The sequence below is a fragment of the Lutzomyia longipalpis genome, chromosome 3, assembly GCF_024334085.1.
Source record: "Lutzomyia longipalpis isolate SR_M1_2022 chromosome 3, ASM2433408v1".
In the NCBI taxonomy this organism is placed as follows: Eukaryota; Metazoa; Arthropoda; class Insecta; order Diptera; family Psychodidae; genus Lutzomyia; species Lutzomyia longipalpis.
In genome coordinates this window covers 362,516-379,180 of record NC_074709.1, presented here as the reverse complement: position 1 = coordinate 379,180, position 16,665 = coordinate 362,516, and the positions used below count along the sequence as shown (strand labels likewise).

At 35.5% G+C, this 16,665-nt stretch overlaps 1 protein-coding gene across 2 annotated transcripts in view; it reads left to right on the top strand.

The window, feature by feature from the left end:
• The window catches only part of LOC129793127 (uncharacterized), a 67,911-nt gene that overhangs the window by 24,933 nt on the left and 26,313 nt on the right, over window positions 1–16,665 (top strand). For both annotated transcript variants that reach the window (XM_055832779.1, XM_055832780.1), the window contains exon 2: window positions 15,613–15,733. The gene's annotated coding sequence lies outside the window, so the exon portion shown is untranslated. The remainder of the gene's footprint in view (window positions 1–15,612; window positions 15,734–16,665) is intronic.

The following is a 16,665-nucleotide window of genomic DNA, read 5'->3' as shown; positions in this document are numbered from 1 at the left end:
AGGAAGAGCAGGGGTAAAGTAGGAGCTTCCAAAGTGACCGAAATTTCCCGCTGAAACTGACATTATGAGTAGTAGACACGCGGAAAATCCTCTGTGGCGTGGTATTTGTTGGAAAGTTTTAACAAGTTGTATGCGGTTTCAGTAAGTTGGATGATGATGTGTAATTAAATCTGTGCCCATGCAAAGTAGATTTTCCAACAATTTTCCAAGCATTATATGTAGGTTGGAAAAGTTCTTCCTCTTTGCCAGCCCCCATTTTGCCAGGAAGCAGCGTGCAGGAAGCAATTGTAGAACCTTCCCGCATATATAGATTGCAATTAAGAACATCCCACGTGTGTGTCCAGAGGTAATTTCCACACACGTGAAATATTTTCCAAATAGCATAAACATTTAGAAGCCTTCTCCGGGAATTCCATCATTATATGTGCTACCTATAAGAATTGCGAACAACAAGAACTTTCTCTGCTGCGCCACGAATGGATTTTTCGCGCAAAAACTTTCATCGCGTGCCTATTCACAATTTTTGCAACCCCATGTTACCTTGGGAGTGATAATGTAGTGTGGATAATGGGGTGTATGGGAATGATGGGGGGCTTAATGCCTTCTCCAAAATAATTCATCTACCAGTCATTCCGCCAGGGATCTTCCTTGCCATCCACGGGTTTGCTTCTTGTAACACGCACTCAATGAGTTTGACAAATTCTCACTGCGCATTTTTTTTCACCATCACGCACCTTCAAACTATGTAATTTTTTTTTTTTTGAATAACAAGGTGTGACCCACAAGAAAAATACATCCAAATTGATGGGCTTCCTCACGTTGAGATGGTTATCGAGTTCTTTTTTTTCCATTACATTATCGAATCGACGTGTTGGAGAAATCTCACGATGCTTCAAACCAACGCCTTTGATCTTATCATTTCCTATATCGCACTATACTAATAAAAAGAATATATATATTGCCCATAGAAGAGAGGATATTGCAACATAAATATAGCGGAGTTTTTTTTCTAAAAGAACTTTTCCCTTGAGAACGGAACGGATGTGAAATTATTAATTGCGTTAATGCATTATATTTAAACATGCAGCTGTCTCTTGAGAAAACGATGGATTAGAGATAATAAAAAGTTTTCAGTGCTTACAGAAGGCTATTATTACAGGAAAATATGTATTTTTACAATTTCTAAATCAATTTAAAGAATTTCCATAACTTTTCCTGAATAAATTTCGAATTATGAAGTAGGTAAGTAATATTAGATGTAAATAAAATCTTTTCGTGATCTTATTGGAATTATTTAAGAAAGAACAAAATTTAAACGCGGAGAATGATCTTTCTGAATTTCATAAGCATCACAATTTTCCATCACGAAGATCACCCTTCTTGTGAAAAAATCATTTTGGTATCGAAATAAGAAAGAGCAATGAAGGGAAATTTCGAAGAAATATACTTGAGAAAATTTAAAATCAAAATATTCTCTCTCTCTGTTCCCCTTAACGTTCTTCAATTCCAAGAAATTATACTCAAAAAGAAATCCAATTTTTCTCGAGACATTCACCATCTGCATCGTCTCTCATTCTTGTGGGTTAATGCTGTCGTGCAAGCTCATTCAATGAAACATTATGAAGAGTCTCTTGTGGAGAATTGCGCAATTTCAATGATTGAAATTCACTTTTTACTCCCTTGCTTTATTGTTGAATTTATTATTAACATTGGCCCACTGGTAGCTTCGCGCGCGAAGCATTCACCAAACTCCTGCCACGTTTTTTGCGCGCGATTATCTTCGCGACATGGAGACACTATGCAATTGCCAATGGAGAGCACCAAATAACCGAATACAATTTCAATGAGGAAAACAACCATGAAAAAAAAAACAACAAAGTATTGCATTCAAATCCAAGCGGGATTTCTCTGTCACATTATTGAGAAAATATATTGCACAATGTAATGGAGCAATTCATCTCAACTTTCGCGCCATTTGCAACCATTCTTTTCCTTGCAAATGAATCACAATTGATATCATTTTACCCATATAGCTTTTATATTAGTTTCCTACCCATTTTGTGGCAAGTTTTTGCCCTCAAAGCTTTCCAAGTGAAGCCTCGCAAGTAGCTGGAGAAATGACACTTTAATAACTATTTTCATGGACAATTTCAATTTCAGCCAGCAGTGTTATTACTCCAACGTCTTTGCAGGCAAAATGTCACTGCATTGAGACTTGCCAGTTTCTTATGTTGCAAAAATGTCAGAGGTTTAGTGAAATTTTGCACATTCATTACATTTTTATAGCTCTCACTACGAGATATTTAATTTTTATTTACTTTCTGCTATATTGGGATATCTCATATTTATCTGGACTAGTTATTCAACCTTTTTTGGTTTTGTATTTTCAATAATTTCCGACTTACATTGCTCTTCACGTGTGAAAAATTTCTTCAAAAAGATCTCCTTGAAATTATTTCGCTATAAATTGGATGAATAAATCACTTTGCAAGATCACAAAGTTGAACTCGATAAATCATCACTAAAAGAGTAACGCTGTTTGAGAAAATTTTCCTTGTCAGGTGTCTCTTTATCACCTTTTCAGCGGTAAAGTCAAAACATTTGCGTGGAGTGAAAATGAATGTAATTTTTGTGGTTTGTTGCACCATATTTTGTACACACACATACATAGTAGGTAGGTAGGAAAAAGCACGCGGTTGAGCTTTTAATTTCTTCGCATGTTATCTCATACCTACGATCTCCTGCGTCTGTCATAGAGAGGCTCCGTGTGGCTTCCCTTCTTTTTCATTTTGATAAATCTCACTTTAGTGGAGAGTGAAACTCCATATTTGCCCCGTGAGTGATTGTACGCGCAGCAGCAGAAGCATCGCGTTGTGCTGTACTCTCATTTTCATCAACATGATTTACTCTTCACCTAATAACGAAATGCCGAGCTAAAGAAGTGTTTGTTTGGCTTAAAAAGCATAATAAAAGTATGTATGGAGAGATAGAGAGAGTGCGACCGATCTTGTTGTGCAATGAGAAAGGTCAAAAGCTCTTTGGATACATGATGGTGCACTTTGAAGACTTTTTCATACTTCTTTATAATTTATTGAACAATTGAGAAAGGAGTGAAGAAATTAACAATTTCACTTTTTACCTCACTCTTGCGTTTTTATATACAGATATATAGATAAATGTTTGGTGGAAATTGCCAAATGCTGCGCCAACATTTTCGTGTCTAGTAGATTTTTCTTCTATGTCTTTTATGCAGACAGATTTAATGGCTTTTTTTCCAAGGTGCTTCGGAGATGCAGGAAAAAAAATGCGACATGAGATTTTGGTGGCAATTTACCGTCAAATTGCTTTTGGCACATGATGGGCGCTTTTTGCCTCTGCGCACGGAACCTTTCTCTGACGTCTCAGGGAGCGGCAGTTAGACATTCAAATGATGCAATAAAATTTCACCAATATGTATTCTTCGGGAACGATTAGAGACAATGAACGGAGAACTTTCCAATTTTTTGATTAAAGACATCTCCGTTGCGGTAGTCTTCAAAGGCGCGCAAGTGTATTAGTTTGGTTTGGAAGAAGAACGCGCGCTCTGGGTTTGATAAAGTCAGCTGCGCCCGTATTTCTCAAACTATGACGGCTTCCTCCACATTTAACGTTTACCGGTATACCAACCCATATTTTTCACGATACGAAGGCGACATATTTTCGCCAAAGAACCCCCAATTTCCAAGCATGTACGTCAAAAATTTGCCACGTCCATTAATCATGCACGCAAAGCTCTATAAAATGGAATAGTTTTCTCTCTGGGTGCCCCAGGAGTGGGCCAAACAGCTGCTGCTGCAATGAAAGTTTCATTTTGAGACAATAAAGTAAGGAAATATGTGATTTTTTTGGTCCATTCAAGATCTCACAGTAAGAGGTCAAAGCTGAAGGAATTCTTTCCATATAGGAAACATTTTATATGTCTATATTTAGACCTTCCTGTACGGTGAAGAAGTAGAAGTTTGCAAGCAACTCTTGCACCATTGCGTGTGGGAGAGTATTTATTTAGGTATTTGTCAATAAAAAGGGGGGAATGTCGCGTTGATATACCCGGGGAAAAAGATTGCGATACACACCTTGAACAAAAGAGAAAATTTATTGTCATTTCTGCACCTAATGTAGTTCCCAAAGGGGAGAAACATCTGTCTTTTCATGCCACAGTTCGCACATTGAGGTGCTGTAATAGTAGATTAGGGGAGCACTTTAACCTATCCATGCCTCTTTCATTCCATTTTAATCTAGTGAAATGCAAAAAAAATGGATTTTCACCAAGCACAATATTTCCCTCTCCCTAAAAAAAACCTTTTTTATTTCAAAAAAACTCTAATTTAAAGAATCTCCGTACGGTGTCTTCAAAATCTTTAACGGACAATTAAAAAAAATGAAATTTCTAAACCAAAAGACAAATTAAAAAGCTTCTCTTCAGAACCAAAAATAACTCGCTAAAATTTCCTTTTTCTTTGAAGAAAAACCTTTTTAAAACAAATTGAGACAATTAAAAAGCTTCTCTTCAAATGAATAAACATAAAAATAAACATAAAATAAAATTTAGATAAAAAAAATTCACTGCATTTAAAAAAAACTTCTAGATCTTCTAAGAGCTTTCCTAGATAATAACTTGATCAATATCATGTAAATCACATAAGCTTCCACTTAGAGATACCTATATGCAAAGGCATAACTAGAAAACATTTTATGAAGCAATTTTATTCCCGCAATTACACAATTTTAACAACTCCATGATGTAAAATTGAAATTTACATCGACATTATGAGTGTCAAGTGTCTTTTGACCGGCGGGACAATAAACATGAATTGTGCAAACACTTAAGTGATTTCTAATGTGAAAAAAGGCGCAAAAATCCCGCGGAAATTGCCTTATTATCGCGATTTATTGGCTCGTTAAGAGAATTTTATTAAATAACATAAATTATATTATTTAATTACGAACTAATCCCGCGGGGTAGCGTATGCAAATGTGCAAGAGATCGGCGTGGAGCCCAAAACCAAGCCCCCTGAACAAGATGCAGATTGGATTTGAATAAAATGCGAATCTCAATTTCACATTTTTTTTTCGGCTCAGCCTTCACCAACATTGACTCATTTGTTGGCGGCAATGTTACGATTCAGCACGAAGATTGGCAGCTTTGCTAAATTGCAAAATGAATGGAAGAAAATACGAAATTTCCTGTCACACAAGGCAGCCGCAAGCATGCAAAGTGCAAGACCCATGTGTGATCTGAATTATCATATTAAGTTGAATTAACAACGGTGTGCTCAAAATCAAATGGATAATTGAATGAATAAGCTCGCTAAGGAAGGCTTTTCGCAGCATCAATATTAAAGCGACAATAGTGATCAAATTTTGAAAAATTTATTCAGATAAACTTTTTTTTTTAATTCTCTTTTGCGCTGTGATTCTTTTATTCTTTCTCCAACACCGCGACCTCTTCTGCCAAAAGTGAAAGATTGAATACGTACCTCAACTCTCCCTCTATTTATGTCGATTACATTTCGAAAGCTGTGCGCACCTTGCAGCTTTTCAAATGAAGAACTCAATTGTTTGTGTAATGGTTTGTAGAAGAAACCTTTTGCAGCAGAATCCCATGGCACGGCGGCGGCGTATTTCGAAAATGCCAAATGATTGTAAGAGCAATTTATATGTCAACAGGTATCCCGAGCTATATGGGCTTGTGCTCCATTGACAAAATGAAATAAATCTGATAGTAAATGTGCAGAAAAAAAACACACCGTGAATATTGCAAATCTCCACAAGAGCTCCATTGGAGAAGTTCCTCACACGATTGATTTTTGCTGCAGCGTGAAATTGAACGAAGAATCTCTCCACCATCTCTCATTTCGAGCTTAAATATTCAAAGTTGAAGATTCACTTTTGTATGGCACCAACTTTGTGTGGGGATCGCGAGGTGTAAAATGTTGGAAATAATCTCGCAATCTGCGAAAGTAAAATTTTATCGTGACTGCTAAATCCAATTTGAATCGGCAAGGGGTGTGTTATTGCTTCAATATGCTTTGATTGGTTTTTTGGTATATTTATATTTTTCTGTATAAAATTTTAATAATATTCTTCACTTATTTACTCTGAGGCTTAAATCTCTTATATTAGGCTTCATTTTTTTTTTAAACCAAAAAGTTTTTTTTTAATATTAAGCATTAAAAGCTTTAATGTTATAAGTCGATGTAAATCGGGACTGAAATTAATTTTGACGATTTTTACGAATTTTTTTTCATTGCGCGAAAATAGTCAAATGGATAAAAATTGATCGTTTGCAGGTAGCAAATTAATTATAAATCACCCACAAATGCATTCAACCCTGATTCAGCTTAACCTAGTGTGAAAACATCAAAAACTGATTTAAATAAAACCTAAGTTCGGTCTGTAAACACGTAAATTTTTTATTAAATTTTCACCGGCTTTTCCCAACTGATTTCATAGGAAAATAGAAGGTCTTTTTAATGATTAATTATTCTTTTTCGATAATACAGAATTAAGGGTTTTCTGATTATTTACCCGAATGATGAATATTCCCGGGTAAACTCCTTTTGCCTAGTAAATTTTAAAATAAAGTTTCTTTAATAAATTATTGTTTTTAGCTCTCTATTGTATCTCGATTTTCCCGATTGTTTCCTTAAATGAGGAGTTTTAATTCAGAATCGAATAAACTTCTTAAAAATCAAGTTCTTCTATGTAAGTTTTCAAGAATAGAGCTTAAAAATTTTAACAAATAGAGACAATCATCCCTCCCCTCCATTTAACATTTAATTCGCCTCATTTTCCATTAGACATTGTTTAATTGTATAAAGTAAAACCTGTTGATCACCTGAAGAAACGCAACTTTCAATCCATTGTTTCAATTACATAGCTTTTACTTGCAAAAAACATATCGTCTAACATGAACGATGCTCGCAGGTTTTCTTTTAGAGACTCCAAACTAATTCATATGGGCAAAAGTAATTTATTTTCTATTAGTAATCACGAATTTGCTATACAAAATGTTAACAAACTCTTCTTCCATTTTTACCTGCAATTAATGTGCACCATTAGCGTGTAATTTTAATTTAAAAAAAAAACTAACCAATACTATCTTTGGTATTAAAGAATTTTCCATGTGAATTGCGGTTTGGAGGTCTCTTTGAGCGCGTATACCTTATCGGTTGTTGTTACATTATAGGAAAAAAATTTCAAACGAAAAGACAATCAATTGCGACTCATGTGTTACGTACTCACTTGTGGCGGCATTCTTGGGTGTATATTTGGAGTTCTTTTTTCTTTGCCACCGCAAGATTAAATAACTGTCTCGTGGTGCTAAAAATGCTTGGATTTTTGCTTAAGATAAAAACATCCATTCCGACATTTCAACGAAAGTTTTCGGCCATAAAAACCACCGAGTGTGGAGAAGTGCGGCAGACAAGCCATATAAAAAGTACGTGGAAGAAAACATTGCGGAGATATCTTTTTTGCATGCTGCTGTGGACTCCTTCCATCGCGACTGTCATCAAGGAGAGTGGGCATGAAGCCCAAAAAATCCATTAAAGTGCTTTTCGGGGGGGAAATTATGTGGGATTATGAGCTTTTTTTCATGCTGGGCCATAGCATCAGAACCGAATGCTATCATGAACCGCCAGATGAAAAGACTCTCAGAGAGGAATTTTGATTAATTCCGCCTGTGAGATGTTGAATGTCAGAATTTGGGCTGGAGGTGCATTTCTCGCCCAAAATGATCGTGATCATGCGATCAAAAGTTCCACTTTGTCACACCTGAGAGTGGATTTATGACACCCCATCCGGATCACGGCAGTGGCACTCAAAACATTTTAATTGATAAACACATTATTTTTTCTTTAAATCTCAATTTAATATGATTCAACTGCGGGTATTAGCACCTCACCCGGTGTCTTCAGCCTCTCATGATCTCGCGCGATGATTCCGCGCAGCATAGCGTCATCGCACCGTTATTTTGTGGTTCCATTGTATGGGAGTTCCCCTGGGATACCATCGAAAAAAAAGCGCGAGAGTTGAAGCAAGAAAAAAAGGCATTAATAAGATGGTATTGTGAAGAGAAATAGCACTTATTGGCTCCTCTTGTGGTACTTATATACATACATAGGTATACATATTTCCGTGCTTCGCCGAATCGCGCAGAAAAGATACTTAATTAATCCTCAAATCATGACGTACATCGCCTTTTTTTTCCACACCAGCCCACATGACTTACCGCTGCGCAAGAACATTTCTACATCGCAACGTTGCCCTCGAAATTGGGTCTAATCAATAAATTCCAACAGTCAGAGTGCATAAAAATCACAAAGTGCCGATATCCATATTTAGAAGTTTCCATCTCGAACTGGTTGGATAGGTTTGAATTTTTTGAGTCCAACGTGTCACCTGTTTCCTTGATTCTTGCACCACGAAAACAAGAACAACCAACCTGAAACCGTTGCTCCGCGCCATCGCGAACTCTAAGATCATCGTCAAGCCTTTTTCGTGGGCTTTCAACTTCATCTCAATTACATACCCGAAAAAGATATTCCATCACGGTGGATGCGCTGCGCATGCATTCGTGATATTGAGCTGCACCTTGATGAATTTATCAACTTCCCAAAATCTTTAGCAGTTTGTGATTGAAGTGGTGCTGAATAAAAGATTGATGGGGATGCTTTTATGGTGGAAAAAAGGTGCAATTTGGAGATTTCAATTTGATTACATTTCTTATTATAAATTCAACAGCGATGGGGATATATAATTTTTTTTATAATCTTTAGTGCTTTAGCTGGTTTGGGGAAAGTTTAATGAACTTTGAAGAGAGATTAAAAATGCAGGATTGGATTTAAGGTGTATTTTTTTAAAAATATTTTTCATTGGAAATTCGAATTAGATATACTATCTTCCTCAGGAGATTAAATTGTCTGGAAAATGATCTTTTTAATTTCTTTGTAGATTAACAATATGGTAATTTTTATTTTAATCAATAGCCTTCTATGGAATAAATTAATTAGTAAATTTGATTTCATAACATTTTAATTTATTATTATTCCTCAAACTTATTTTTTTTTATCATAACCATGAAAGGACACAATTCAATATCTTTTAAACACAAAGAGCTATATTGTACTTGCTATATATTGCCTTAAATTGCTAAACCAACACCTTTGTTTGAGATAAGATCACACTCATAAAGATCAATCCCAGCATCGATTAATGTTTGTGCGTAATTTCCAAAGAAAGCCCCATAAAACATAAACTATGGAGATATATTTTAACTCTACGTAGATCTCAGTTTTTGTTTTTTTCATGTCTCCTTAAAAGTATTTTTATCTGTAACCAAAAAGACGTAGGTATTAGAAATGAAGCTCCAGAGACGCTTTAAATTTAATTCGTGTAACACTTATACACCTTTTATGATTGCATCGTGAAAATGTGAAATGCTATTGCACTATCGAGCTATAAATTTCGTGTTGGAGATCGCTTGCATTATATGAATATGTGTTTCCCTTGTGTATACATTAAATAAAATCCCATTTTCCCACCATTTGTTTCGCGTCTATCGCACCATGATAGAATACCACAATATGTCTGCTATAGTCGACCGTGATCTTGACTCTCTTGGCTATTTGTTGATGCAAAAATCAGGAAATAAGGTGAGAAAATATTGCTGGAATTTTTTAGCATTGCATAACTGCATATCTATGAAAATTTGTTTCTCGTGTATGGTAGCATATGAAATGTGGGGTGCATCTACCTGTAAGTTCGAGTGATCTTCAGTCCTCGCGATCACTCCTTGAAGATCTTCCAGGGAAAAAGAGAGGAAGAATATCTAATCAATAGTGGACATAATAGTGCACGATTTTCAGGTGATCTCTAGGTGATCTTCAAGCGATCCTCAAGCGGAATTTATCACCCCATGATCAGTGAGCATTAAGCAGTTCTACGGGATCGTTTTCTAACCTCATAAATTTGTTGATCATCTCTCTGGGGCTATTTGTTGTATTTTGCTTCCTCGTTAAATTATAATTCCACGCGAGGATCATCTGGTGATCTCACGATGATCATCTAATGGAATAAAATTCGAGGATTTCACAATTCCTTGTATGATTATTTTTGCAATCACATCGTGATCTTCTTAATTTCGAATGAAATAATAATTTTTAATGAAAAAAAATAAGAAACCTCCAAAGAAATGTCTTCCGCTACCTTCCATTCATGATCATGATGCTCATGATCAAAGCTCATGATCAATTTGTTGATTCATAAGATGGGACTATTAGTGAGGGAAAAACAATCACATCTCCTGTGTGTAAGAAGAAAAAAAAAAGCATCAGTCTGTAATTTGCAATTTCAAACACTCCCATGCGCATTTTTCGTCATAATCATTTCCGGATTAGCAGCTTTGATTAAGGCAATCAACCTTAGCACCATTGTCGGGGATGAAGTAGCAAACAGAACTATATATGTATAGGAAATAGACTGTGTGAAAGGGATGGGTAATAACAATCATTGGCTACGCAGAGATGTGTTCTTTAAAGAAATCCAATTCCGATTCTCAATAGCATTATTCGCTGTTTGATCGTTTTGTCTGCTCGTTTCGACTATTACAGCCTCTTCCACCTTCTTGAATAGCTTCAAGAGATTTTTACGGCTACTGTAAGGGAATGGATCTTCTTGTATATTTTTTTTTCAACGTCTCAGATATATTCTATAGAGAACCTCTCTCAGTACACAACACTCCTCTTTTTTATCACTTTGTTCTATTCGATTAGATTAAAAATTTACAAGACTTCTTTAATGATTTTCTTGAATCAGCAATTTTGCTATTCTCCTCCATCTTCCCCTTCATTCCATTCTTTTTTTTTCACCCAACCTTTGAGTGTCTTACATTGTGGTGTGGAAAAAAAACCCTTCACTATTTTTCTCTCAATTTCTCATCTTCGCATTTCGATCATGAACTCAAACAAGACTTGAATTATTTCAAGCCATTACAGAGTTGATCGCGCTTTTTCTGCACCTTCAATGCTTTAATTATATTCTAAAAGACTTTTATGCAGGGATTTCTTCAGGAATATAACGAATCTTTTGTAAAAGAAAATTTCGTGCAGAGAAAATGAAAGCATTATCCTCCTTTTCTCTGCCATTGAACTAAATATAAGAACCATTTAAATGGGTACAGTTGAGTGACCTCAGGAGGAGCGAGTTTTGTTGGCTAGGAGCGACACAAAAAGAAGGTCATCGTGCGCACGGCTTGGCTAATTCGCGGCTTACCTGTAACGTCTTGTAATTAATTTATTAGCGGTGCAAATTGATCACACGCCGCATACGAATTTGGTGATTGTTCAGGCTGGTGAGGTATTTATTAACGACGAGAGTGGGAGAATATTTGGAACCTTTTTTTAAATACAAATCTGCAATGTGACGTCATTAAAAGTAATCCAAAATAAATTAGATTTTTCAGATTATGAGGCTTTCCTCTTCTTGATTTATTTTCAGTTTTAGATTTTTTTGGTTAACAGTTTTTCTTTAATTAGTTTCACATTTATGATGTTTAGATCATTTGACACTTGTCTTTTGACTTTTATGTTGATAAAAAGGACAAAATTTTTCTAATTTAGTTCAAGTTTCGAAAAAATAAAATATTGGTGATAAATTTACCACAATGAAAGTAAACTGAAAAAATTCAAATCTGTCAAAAACTGTTTATAACGTTAAACTGTCAAAAACACAGTCAAGAATACAAAACAGTCAAAAGTACAAATTGTCAAAAACACAAAACTGTCAAAGACAGCAAAGCTGTCACAAATCTGACATAAGCAAATGTCAAAAGTTTTTGCAATTTAAATTCAAATTCTTCAGTTATGTAAAATACATGCAAACCACATAATTTCTCATTAATTTTCTAATCATTCTCGTATTATGTTGTACAATTCAGTGTCACACGAGTTTACGGCGGAGAATTTGCATAAGAAAGTTGCTCTGTGCACTGAAATCCCCAACCAGTTCTCCTCCACGCAAAATCACACCGATTGACCGAGAGGTGTGCAGAGAATCCAATAAAACGCGATGATCTACATTTATTTCATTGCTGATTTTGGCATCTGATGACAAAACAACAGTTCCGCCGTGTGAGGTGTCACTGACCACTTGGCATGAGAATTATTTAATCTCTTTTTATCCTGTGACAATCTTTTTTTTTGCGTGTGGTGCACACAAAGTGCGTCGACCTCGTGATTCTGTCACCATTCTCAAATAAATGCGCCAAATAATGCACATATCCCGCATGTCATTCATATTAGAATTTTTTCGGGGAGGTCGTTGCTGTTTAAAATTCCTTGGCGTGTTAGGCTTCAGTGAGCTGCGCGTACGTTAGAAAATCACTTTGGGCTTGCTGCTACAGTTTGTTTACCAATTCTATGTAATTGGCCACAAGCTGGCAAGTCGCCATTCTGCGCATAGCACGGGAATGATTTTGCAATTTGTTTTCTCGCGCTGGGTATAGCGACGAAGAAGGAAAACTCCATTCGCGAGACACAATGCGGTGTCTGATTAAGAAGAAAGTCAATCATAACGCGTCCAGTTATAAGAGTTGGTGTCCCACAACGTGTAGAAGTTTGTTTATGCGTTGTAATACTATTTGTGAACAATATTAGTAGGCAAAGTTGATTTTTTAGTGAAATTCAGCAATTTGATGCATAAAAATTGTCATATCTCTTGTTCTATAACACCTACAGAAATTTCATGACTAGTTTTGGAAAGGTCTTGAAATAAGCTATAATTTGACATATATCTCAATAATTTTCAAGGTCATCTCCAGAACACAAAATGGCGGATTTTTGTTTCACCAAAACAGTTTTTCGCATTTTTCGTCCTGAAGGAATGGTTCTAGAGGTTTCTGATGTTCTAGAAAGTTGTAGATAATTGCAAAACCTTTAATTTGATACAAAGTTGAGTCAAATCGGACAAGCGGTTCAAGAGATATGGTTCTTAGAACTTTTCAAATGCAAGAATTATTCAAATGGCCATATCTTCTAAACGGCGACATAGATTTTCTTCATTTTCGGACTGGTGACAGATATTGAGTCAGGCTACAACATATCAAAATTTAAAGGAAATCTATAACAGATGTTGGGAGATATTGCCTCTTAAAGTTAGGCAATTTTTGTTTTTGATTTTAGCGCCTCTTGCGGATGTTTTTGGAACTTGGAATGTTCTATACAGTTGTAGGGCTTCTTGAAACCTTTCATTTGATACCAAGATGATCAAAATCGGTCAAGCCGTTCTCGAGTTGTATCGAAAAAACACTTTTTGCTTAAGGCCGCCATATTTGCTAAACCGCTTGACCGATTGTCAAGTATGAATTGTTGATGAAAACGTCTCTCTGAGCTCTACAACATACTAAAATTTCAGACCTCTAGCTATAAGGGAAGTGATTGATAGTATTTCAAAATGGCGGACGGCGGCCATCTTGGATTTTGAAAATGCGAAAAAATGAAATTTTACACCCATATTTCTATAGAAAACTTCAAACCGGAAGTCTCTATCTCTTACCGTTCGAAAGTTATAAGGCAAAGTTTAGGCGACCGGCCGGCAGGCCGGCAGGCCGGCCGGCAGGCCGGCCGGATCAAAAATTTTCCACCACCATTTTCGTAATGTGGGATGTCTAAAACGTGCTCATACCAAGTTTGAACCCGATCTGAGGTGGCCGGTTTTTCCGACGATTACAATACTTGGTGTTGGCCACGAAGTGGAACACCAACTAATAAATTGAAGGTGGATGTAGGAAGAAGTAGGAAGAGTAGGAAAAAAATTGCCACAAGAAGCGTCACGAGGATGATGATGACTTTTAAATAGCGTCATGCTTTGCCATCGCACATGATGATGATGTTTAAATTTTATGCTTTATAATTTATGAAATTTAGAAAATAATTATATGATTTACTTGTCATCTTCTGTGCGAATGCACATACGCCACTATGTCTTTCCAATTTCACACATTGTCTCACGGTGTAAGTTATTTACTCTTCTTGCACGCCTCAAATCGGCTGAAAATTATTGCTAAATCCAAAGAAGTGCTAACTCCCAAGAAAAAAAAAATCATCCACCATCGTAAAAAGACCTCTGACTTAATGCAAAATCATCACTTGAAAGAAAAGAAAACGGTTATTGGTTAAAAAATGCTGTAATAATGAAGCTGAAACACTTTACAGTCTTCCTGGATAAAATATATTCTCTTCAAGTCTTTCGAATTATGTATGTTATTTTGTATTATGTAGGTATATATTTTTCTCTCATTCTTAAGGCAATATTCTACGAAGGTCTCTGAACTGCTGCACAAGATATAGTATAATACCAAAATACACTTTAATAATTAATAATTCCCTCCATCACGCGAAGGTGAAGCACAAAATTGCCATTCACACCACACAAATCTGCAATCTAATGCAAATAGTTGCTACAAGATAGTGCAGCACTATGTTTCATTGCTGTGTTCTCTCACCCCATATAGAAAGTTGATTAGCTTTAGTTCTACAATCAGTTGCTAACAGTTCTTGAAAAACAAATTAATGATACAGAATTTGTCATTTGAGATTATTTGTAAGACGGAGTCTTGTATTTCGTGCACCACATTTCCCTTTCCCCTTTGAAAAATCAGATAAAATTCAATTTCGATCATGGTGAAAGGATTTAATCGAATTTTAAAACAGATTTTATCAGGGGTGTAGCCAGGGTGGAAATTTGGGGTATCTAAGCACCTCAAAAATTCAAAAGCTTCAGGTTTAAATTATTTTTGTGCCATAAAAATTAGAACACCTCTTAGAATAGATTTCTAACTACGCCTTTGGTTCTTATTACAATTTAATAAATTAAATTTAACGTTTAAAAAGGCTTTAAAACAACCGCATGGCACAGAATGACCCAGAATTGATCATTTAAAATAGAAAGTGATCTCGCTTTAGAAGGAAACACTGCATTCTATTCTTTAAAATGTTTCCCCATCTTAATCTTATGGGGATAAAATCTATCTTCGTGTATGTTTTATGTGGACAAGCAAAAAGAAAAATATCAGAAGAAAAAAAACTTAATGATAATTTTATCCGGTTTCCCATTAAGCACGATCTCAATTCTTAACGATAGTGCATCAATATACCGCAAGAGCGTGAAAATCACAATGTTACAACTCATATAAAATCAAATGGGTCTCCTCTGTGTGATTCTCTTATTAATTTACTACAATTGCATTTATCTACCATCGAGCACCGCACATACAGTGGTTATGGATTGCCCAGAGAATCCACCACACGGTGTTCTTTAGATATGAAACAATCCTTTTTTTTTTCAACATCTAACAATTATAGTTGGGTATATTGTTATTATTTAATATCCCTCCGCCATTTGATTGTGGATGGAGTTTAAAAAAAATGACGAGCAATTAGGTAATTGAATGATTATGTAAAATAATATATTTATTATATTTAATTTGTAACTCCATACCACTTGCAGCCATTTCTATCCCCCGAGATGTGCCTCATTTTTCTCATCATTCACCCATTCCTTCTTCTCTTGCAGATGATCATCGGTTAATGGCTAAATATCCAACGTTGAGTGCGCGCAACTGATGAACCTGCAAAGGAAAGAGAGCATATTTGAAGAAATCTTCGGCAACTTGTATTGGCTCTTCCATTAAAATGTAAGTGAATTAAAGCAAAAAAAAATTGCCAGATATTTCCATTTGATCGTATTCACTGGTATTCACCGCTCAAAATTGAACACCTGTGAATTTTCTTACACCAAATGGAATAACTCTTGCACTCGATAAATCTTAAGTGGTTCAGACAATTTTAACAATGAATACTCCAAATGTGCTTTTGATTTTTTTTATAAATGCTAGAAAGACAAGAGAAGGCCTAAGTTTTATTAAGCAAGGCTTAGGGTTTATAATCTAAAGCTAATTTTTAGCAATGTTTAAGATTTGAGAATAAACTTTTTTTTTAGAAAGGCCTAAGTTTTTTTAAAGTTAAGCCAAAGTTATTTAAGTTAATAGGTCCTACCATTTTAAAGCCCTGCCTAAGTTTCTTTAGCCAGGTCTAAGATTTTTCAGCAAGGCCTCATTTGTATTAAATTAGACGTAAGTTTTATAAGGTCATGTTTTTAGACTTTAAAGGCTAAGTCAGAATGAATCGGGGTTAAATGCTTTTTTCTTAGATTATTTTTACAAATTTTGATGAGCGAACCCGATAAGGCAAATATTTTGATCGTCTAATAGAATTCAAATTGGTAAAACCGTAAATAATGCATCCAGTTTAAATTAAGCCTAACCTAATCTTAAAATCTTCTAGTACAAAATATAAATTAAAAGCATTTAAGAATGCTTCTTCCTTAATCACTTTACCAATCTCTGTCCCATTTTCGCACTAAAAATCTTTCTCTTTTTGCAAAAACATGGGGCAAAAAGGCAAAATAGCGTAGCACCATCCACGAGTTGATTTGGGTTGGAATATGGTGCGCGGGGAAGAGTAATTAAGAAATCGTGATTTATTGAGTGAGATTGCATGTGAAATCATGAGAGACACTTCTTGCAGAGGTGAGAAGTGTCGCAATTGGGTGTCTCGCAGTTTTTTT